The sequence below is a fragment of the Arachis stenosperma genome, chromosome 4 (genome assembly GCF_014773155.1).
Source record: "Arachis stenosperma cultivar V10309 chromosome 4, arast.V10309.gnm1.PFL2, whole genome shotgun sequence".
Taxonomy (NCBI): domain Eukaryota; kingdom Viridiplantae; phylum Streptophyta; class Magnoliopsida; order Fabales; family Fabaceae; genus Arachis; species Arachis stenosperma.
In genome coordinates, this window is record NC_080380.1 from 98468186 (window position 1) to 98476603 (window position 8418).

At 40.4% G+C, this 8418-nt stretch overlaps 1 non-coding gene across 1 annotated transcript; it reads right to left on the bottom strand.

The window, feature by feature from the left end:
* Nucleotides 1–1643: 1643 nt before the first annotated feature.
* LOC130978167 (small nucleolar RNA R71) lies at nt 1644–1751 on the bottom strand. The gene has a single exon (XR_009085825.1). It is a non-coding gene; the product is annotated as a small nucleolar RNA R71 (small nucleolar RNA).
* Nucleotides 1752–8418: the final 6667 nt, after the last annotated feature.

Here is an 8418-nt window from a genome sequence, read left to right on the forward strand (position 1 = left end):
CATGCATATAGTTCTTTGTTTTGATCTTTGAATTCTTTTGGCTTGAGTGTTTATGTGTCTCATATAGTGTCAGTAGTGCACAAACTGCTAAGTTTGGTGTCTTGCATGCATTGTTAGTTGATTCTTGTTGCATTTTGATTATTAAAAATCCAAAAATATTTTTAATTTGTGTCTTTTCAAGTCAATGATACAAAGAATTGAAGATTCAGAACACACTGCAGAGGAATTATACAGAAAAAGCTGAGCATTCAAAAATGCCCAGTGAAGAAGGCAGACTGGCGTTCAAACGCCAGCCAGGGCACCTGGTTGGGCGTTTAACGCCCAAAAAGGTAGCATTTTGGGCGTTAAACGCCAGAATGTATACCATTCTGGGCGTTTAACGCCAGGATGGTGCTAGGGGGAAGATTTTGTTTTCAAATCAATTTTTTTCAAGTTTTTCAAAATCAAATCTTTTTCAAATCATATCCTTTCAATCAAATGCTTTCAAAAATCAATTTCTTTCCTTTTTCAAAGATACTTACTAACAATTAATGATTTGATTGAACATCTCAAATTTGTTGCCTTTTCTGTTGAGGAAGGTTTTATGTTTGAATCATATCTTTTCTTGTTAGGCAAGTCACTAATTTTTAAAATCATATCTTTTCAAAATTGTTTTCAAATCATATCTTTTAAAATTGTTTTCAAATCATATCTTCTCAATCACATCTTTTTAAAACCATAACTTTTCAATTAAATCTTTTTAACTACATCTTTTTCAAAATAGTTTTCAATCAAATCTTTTTGATTTCTAATTTCAAAATCTTTTTCAAAAATCACTTGATTTCTTTTTCACTTTGAATTTTCGAAAATTATCAATCAAATTTTCAAAATGTTTTCAAAATCTTTTTGATTGAATTTTCGAAAATTCTCTTCCCTCCTTCTCACATCCTTCTATTTATGGAGTACCACTCCTTCTAAATGCACAATTCGAACCTTATCTAATTAAAGTTCGAATTCTTCTTCACCTTCTTCTTTCTATTTCTCTTTTCCTCTGACATTTCAAGGAATCTCTATACTGTGACATAGAGGATTCCACATTTTCTTTTTCTCTTCTCTTTCATATGAGCAGGAGCAGAGACAAAGGCATTCTTGTTGAAGTTGATCCTGAACCCGAAAGGACCCTGAAGAGAAAGCTAAGAGAAGCCAAAGCACAACTCTCTTTAGAGGACCTAACCGAATTCTTCAAGGAAGAAGAACCCATGGCAAACGAAAACAACAACAATGCCAACAATGCAAGGAAGGTGGTGGGTGACTTTACTGCACCTACTCCTGATTTCTATGGGAGAAGCATCTCTATCCCTGCCATTGGAGCAAACAACTTTGAGCTTAAGCCTCAATTAGTTTCTCTAATGCAACAGAATTGCAAGTTCCATGGACTTCCAATGGAAGATCCTCATCAGTTTTTAGCTGAATTCTTGCAAATCTGTGACACAGTCAAGACTAATGGGGTTAACCCTGAGGTCTATAGACTGATGCTATTCCCTTTTGCTGTAAGAGACAGAGCTAGAATATGGTTGGATTCTCAACCTAAAGAAAGCCTGGACTCTTGGGAAAAGCTAGTCAATGCCTTCTTGGCAAAGTTCTTTCCACCACAAAGATGGAGTAAGCTTAGAGTGGAAGTCCAAACCTTCAGACAGAAGGATGGAGAATCCCTCTATGAAGCTTGGGAAAGATACAAACAATTAATCAGAAGATGTCCCTCAGACATGCTTTCTGAATGGAGCATCATAGGTATTTTCTATGATGGTCTCTCTGAACTATCTAAGATGTCCTTGGATAGCTCTGCTGGAGGATCTCTTCATCTGAAGAAGACGCCTGCAGAAGCTCAAGAATTGATTGAAATGGTTGCAAATAACCAATTCATGTACACTTCTGAAAGGAATCCTGTGAACAATGGGACTAGTCAGAAGAAAGGAGTTCTTGAGATTGATACTCTGAATGCCATATTGGCTCAGAACAAGATATTGACTCAACAAGTCAATTTGATTTCTCAAAGTCTGTCTGGAATGCAAAATGCACCAAACAGTACTAAGGAAGCTTCATCTGAGGAAGAAGCTTATAATCCTGAGAACCCTTCCATGGAAGAGGTGAATTACCTAGGAGAACCCTATGGAAATACCTACAATTCTTCATGGAGAAATCACCCAAATCTCTCATGGAAGAATCAAGAGAGACCTCAACAAGGTTTCAATAACAATAATGGTGGAAGAAACAGGTTTAGCAATGGTAAGCCTTTTCCATCATCTTCTCAGCAACAGACAGAGAGTTCTAAGCAGAATACTTCTGACTTAGCAACAATGGTCTCTGATCTAATAAAGACCACTCAAAGTTTCATGAATGAAACAAGGTCCTCCATCAGAAATTTGGAAGGACAAGTGGGACAGCTGAGCAAGAAAATTACTGAACTCCCTCCTAGTACTCTCCCAAGTAATACAGGAGAAAATCCAAAAGGAGAGTGCAAAGCCATTAACATGGCCGAATTCTGGGAGGAAGGAGAGGCAGTGAACGCCACTGAAGAAGACCTCAATGGGCGTGCACTGGCCTCCAGTGAGTTCCCCAATGAGGAACCTTGGGAATCTGAGGCTCAAAATGAGACCATAGAGATTCCATTGGACTTACTTCTGCCATTCATGAGCTCTGATGAGTATTCTTCCTCTGAAGAGGATGAGTATATCACTGAAGAGCAAGTTGCTAAATACCTTGGAGCAATTATGAAATTAAATGACAAGTTATTTGGAAATGAGACTTGGGAGGATGAACCTCCCTTGCTCACCAAAGAACTAGATGACTTGTCTAGGCAGAAACTGCCTCAAAAGAGGCAGGATCCTGGGAAGTTTTCTATACCTTGTACCATAGGCACCATGACCTTCAAGAAGGCCTTGTGTGACTTAGGGTCAAGTGTAAACCTCATGCCCCTCTCTGTAATGGAGAAATTAGGGATCTTTGAGGTGCAAGCTGCAAAAATCTCATTAGAGATGGCAGACAATTCAAGAAAACAAGCTCATGGACTTGTAGAGAATGTTTTGGTGAAGATTGAAGACCATTACATTCCTACTGATTTCATAGTCCTAGAGACTGGGAAGTGCATGGATGAATCCATCATCCTTGGCAGACCCTTCCTAGCCACAGCAAAGGCTGTGATTGATGTTGACAGAGGAGAGTTAATCATTCAATTGAATGAAAAATCCTTGGTGTTTAAGGCCCAAGGATATCCCTCTGTCACCATGGAGAGGAAGCATGAAGAGCTCCTCTCAAAACAGAGCCAAACAGAGCCCCCACAGTCAAACTCTAAGTTTGGTGTTGGGAGGCTACAACCAAACTCTAAGTTTGGTGTTGAAACCCCACATTCAAACTCTAAGTTTGGTGTTGGGAGGTTTCAACACGGTTCTGAGCATTTCTGAGGCTCCATGAGAGTCCTCTGTCAAGCTAATGACATTAAAGAAGCGCTTGTTGGGAGGCAACCCAATGTTTTATAATTAATTATTTTGTTTTGTTATTTTATCTTTTTTTGTAGGTTGATGATCATAAGAAGTCACAAGAACAATGAAAAAAGCAAAAACAGAATGAAAAACAGGAAGAAAAACAGCACACCCTGGAGGAGAAGAAGCTGGCGTCTAAACGCCAGTAAGCCTAGCTGTTGGGCGTTTAACGCCCAGTCTGGCACCCTTCTGGGCGTTTAACGCCAGAAAGGGGCACCAGACTGGCGTTAAACGCCAGTAAAGGGCAAGAACCTGGCGTTAAACGCCAGGAATGGGCACCAGCCCGGCGTTTAACGCCAGAAATGGCTCAAAACGTGATTTTGAGCCACATTTGGTGCAGGGATGACTTTTCCTTGACACTACAGGATCTGTGGACCCCACAGGACCCTACCATCACTCTCTCTCTTCCCCCATTCACCAATCACCTCAATACCCTCTTCCCCAAAAACCCCTCACCTATCAAATCCCATCTTTCTCTTCACCACTCACATCCATCCTTCATAAAACCCCACCAACCTCACCCTTCAAATTCAAACCCTTTCTCCCAAACCTAATGGCCGAACCTTTACCCCCCTCTCCTATAAATACCCTTCTTCAACTCTTCATTTTCACAAAGCACTTTTTTTGGTTGGCAAAACACCATCTCCCCTAAAAAGAGGAAAGGGAAGGCAAAAGCTTCCACCTCCGAGTCATGGGAGATGGATAGATTCCTCTCAAGGGTGCATCAAGACCACTTCTATGAAGTTGTGGCCTTGAAGAAGGTGATCTCCGAGGTCCCCTTTTCACTCAAAAAGGGTGAATATCCGGAGATCCGCCATGAGATCCGAAGAAGAGGTTGGGAAGTTCTTACCAACCCCATTCAACAAGTCAGAATCTTGATGGTTCAAGAGTTCTATGCCAATGCATGGATCACCAAGAACCATGACCAAAGTGTGAACCCGAATCCAAAGAATTATCTCACTATGGTTCGGGGGAAATACTTGGATTTTAGTCCGGAGAGTGTGAGGGTGGCGTTCAACTTGCCTATGATGCAAGGAGATGAGCATCCTTACACTAGAAGGGTCAACTTTGATCAAAGGTTGGACCAAGTCCTCACAACCATATGTGAAGAGGGCGCACAATGGAAGCAAGATTCAAGAGGAAAGCCGGTTCAATTGAGAAGGCATGACCTCAAGCCCGTGGCTAGAGGATGGTTAGAGTTCATACAACGCTCAATCATCCCCACTAGCAACCGGTCCGAAGTTACCATAGACCGGGCCATCATGATCCATAGTATCATGATTGGAGAAGAAATAGAGGTTCATGAGGTTATAGCCCAAGAACTCTATAAGGTGGCGGACAAGACCTCCACCTTGGCAAGGTTAGCCTTTCCTCATCTCATTTGTCACCTCTGTTATTCAGTTGGAGTTGACATAGAGGGAGACATTCCCATTGATGAGGACAAACCCATCACCAAGAAAAGGATGGAGTACACAAGAGATCTTACTCATCATGAGATCCCTGAAATTCCTCAAGGGATGAATTTTCCTCCACAAAACTATTGGGAGCAACTAAACACCTCCCTAGGAGAACTAAGTTCCAACATGGGACAACTGAGGGTGGAGCATCAAGAACACTCCATCATCCTTCATGAAATTAGAGAAGATCAAAGAATCATGAGGGAGGAGCAACAAAGACAAGGAAGAGACATTGAGGAGCTCAAACACTCCATAGGATCTTCAAGAGCAAGAAAGAGCCGCCATCACTAAGGTGGACCCGTTCTTTGATTTCCTTGTTATTGTTCTTCTGTTTTTTTATTTTTATGCTTTATGTTTATCCATGTTTGTGTCTTATGATCATTAGTGTCTTAGTGTCTATGCCTTAAAGTTATGAATGTCCTATGAATCCATCACCTCTCTTAAATAAAAATGTGCTTAATTGAAAAGGAAAGAATTGCATGAATTTTGAATTTTATAATAGTTTAATTATTTTGATGTGGTGGCAATATTTTTGTTCTCTGAATGTATGCTTAAACAGTGCATATGTCTTTTGAATTTGTGGTTCATGAATGTTGGCTCTTGAAAGAATGATGAAAAAGGAGACATGTTACTGAGGATCTGAAAAATCATAAAAATGATTCTTGAAGCAAGAAAAAGCATTTCAAAAAAAAATAAAAAAAAAGACCGAAAAAAAGAAAAAGAAAAAAAAAAGAAAAAAAAGAAAAAGAAGAAGAAAAAGAAAGAATAAGAGTTGTGATCCAAGGCAAATAAGAGTGTGCTTAAGAACCCTGGACACCTCTAATTGGGGACTTTAGCAAAGCTGAGTCACAATCTGAAAAGGTTCACCCAATTATGTGTCTGTGGCATGTATGTATCCGGTGGTAATACTGGAAGACAGAGTGCTTTGGGCCACAGCCAAGACTCAAGAAATAGCTATGTTCAAGAATCATCATACTTTACTAAGAGAATCAATAACACTATCTGGATTCTGAGTTCCTAAAGAAGCCAATCATTCTGAATTACAAGGGATAGAGTGAGATGCCAAAACTATTCAGAGGCAAAAAGTAAAAGCCCCGCTCATCTAATTAATACTGATCTTCATAGATGTTTTTGGAGTTCATTGTATATTCTCTTCTTTTTATCTTATTTGATTTTCAGTTGCTTGAGGACAAGCAACAATTTAAGTTTGGTGTTGTGATGAGCGGATAATTGTATACTTTTTGGCATTGTTTTTAGTATGTTTTTGATATGATATAGTTAGTTTTAGTATTTTTTATTAGTTTTTAGTTAAAATTCACTTTTCTGGACTTTACTATGAGTTTGTGTGTTTTTCTGTGATTTCAGGTATTTTCTGGCTGAAATTGAGGGACCTGAGCAAAAATCTGATCCAGAGACTGAAAAGGACTGCAGATGCTGTTGGATTCTGACCTCCCTGCACTCGAAGTGGATTTTTTGGAGCTACAGAAGCCCAATTGGCGCGCTCTCAACGGCGTTGGAAAGTAGACATCCTGGGCTTTCCAGCAATATATAATAGTCCATACTTTGCCCAAGATTTGATGGCCCAAACCGGCGTTCAAAGTCACCTCAAGAAATCCCAGCGTTAAACGCTGGAACTGGCACCCAAATGGGAGCTAAACGCCCAAACTGGCACCAAAGCTGGCGTTTAACTCCAAGAAGAGTCTCTACACGAAATTGCTTCATTGCTCAGCCCAAGCACACACCAAGTGGGCCCGGAAGAGGATTTTTATGTCATTTACTCATTTCTGTACACCCTAGGCTACTAGTTTCTTATAAGTAGGACCTTTTACTATTGTATAGAAATCTTTTGATCACTTTTAGATCTCTAGATCATCTTTGGACATTTTAGTTCATAGATCATTGGGAGGCTGGCCATTCGGCCATGCCTAGACCTTATGCTTATGTATTTTCAACGGTGGAGTTTCTACACACCATAGATTAAGGTGTGGAGCTCTGCTGTACCTCGAGTATTAATGCAATTACTATTGTTCTTCCATTCAAATTCCACTTGTTCTTTTACCAAGATATCACTTGTTCTTCAACATGATGAAGGTGATGATTGACGCCCATCATCCTTCTCACTCATGAACAAGGTGACTGACAACCATTCTTGTTCTACAAGCATCTGAGGCTTAGTGAATATCTCTTGGATTCCTGATTGCACGATGCATGGTTGATCGCCTGACAACCGAGTGCTCGCCTGACAAACGAGCCAACCATTCCGTGAGATCAGAGTCTTCGTGGTATAGGCAAGAACTGATGGCAGCATTCAAGAGAATCCGGAAGGTCTAACCTTGTCTGTGGTATTCTGAGTAGGATTCAATGATTGAATGACTGTGACGTGCTTCAAACCTGTAACCTACTGGGCGTTAGTGACAGACGCAAAAGAGTTATTCTATTCCGGTAGGGGAGGGAACCAAACCGGTGATTGGCCGTACTGTGACAGAGTATTGAGCATTAGCTTTCACTGCGCGGATGGGAGGTAGCTGCTGACAACAGTGAGACCCTATACGAGCTTGCCATGGAAAGGAGTAAGAAGAGTTGGATGAAGACAGTAGGAAAGCAGAGAGACGGAAGGGAAGGCATCTTCATGCGCTTATCTGAAGTTCCTACCAATGAATTACATAAGTATCACTATCTTTATCTTTTATGTTATTTTCGTTCATCACCATATATATCTGAGTTTGCCTGACTAAGATTTACAAGATGACCATAGCTTGCTTCAATACTAACAATCTCCGTGGGATCGACCCTTACTCACGTAAGGTTTATTACTTGGACGACCCAGTGCACTTGCTGGTTAGTTGTGCGAAGTTGTGTAATGCCATGGTATTGAGCTACCACGCTTTTGGAGCCATTACCAGGGATTATGAGAGTTGTGAAAAAGTATAGTTCACAATTTCGCGCACCAACTGCATTGCTAAGCCATCTTCTCAGTAAGAGATAAGTTTGGTGTTCACCAATCTTTAGCAATTCTAATTAAGGGACACAATTGATCATTTATGAAAAAGAAACAAAAACATTTTTCTTCTTTATTGCAATTCACTTACCAACGTATACATTCATATCCTAAGACTAGTTGTTTTGGTTTATTTAGGAGAAAGAGATTGAGACAAATACAAGGAGGGGCCACGGCTAGGACAAGCTAAGTGAGGAGTGGTCACATGTGCCTAGAAAAGCGTGCTCCTTGGGAAGCAGAATTTGCATGCATGCATCATCGAACACCTAAATACATGCAACCAATGAGAAGAGAATCCTCGTCAAAGCTCCCACAATTCATGCAGACCGTTCAATCCATGAGCCTTCTGTATGTTCAACTCAATCTCAACCCTTCATGAGCACCAACGAACTCCTTCCTCATTCATTATGGTTTTGTTAGAAAGTTTGAAGAATTTGCCTATAAA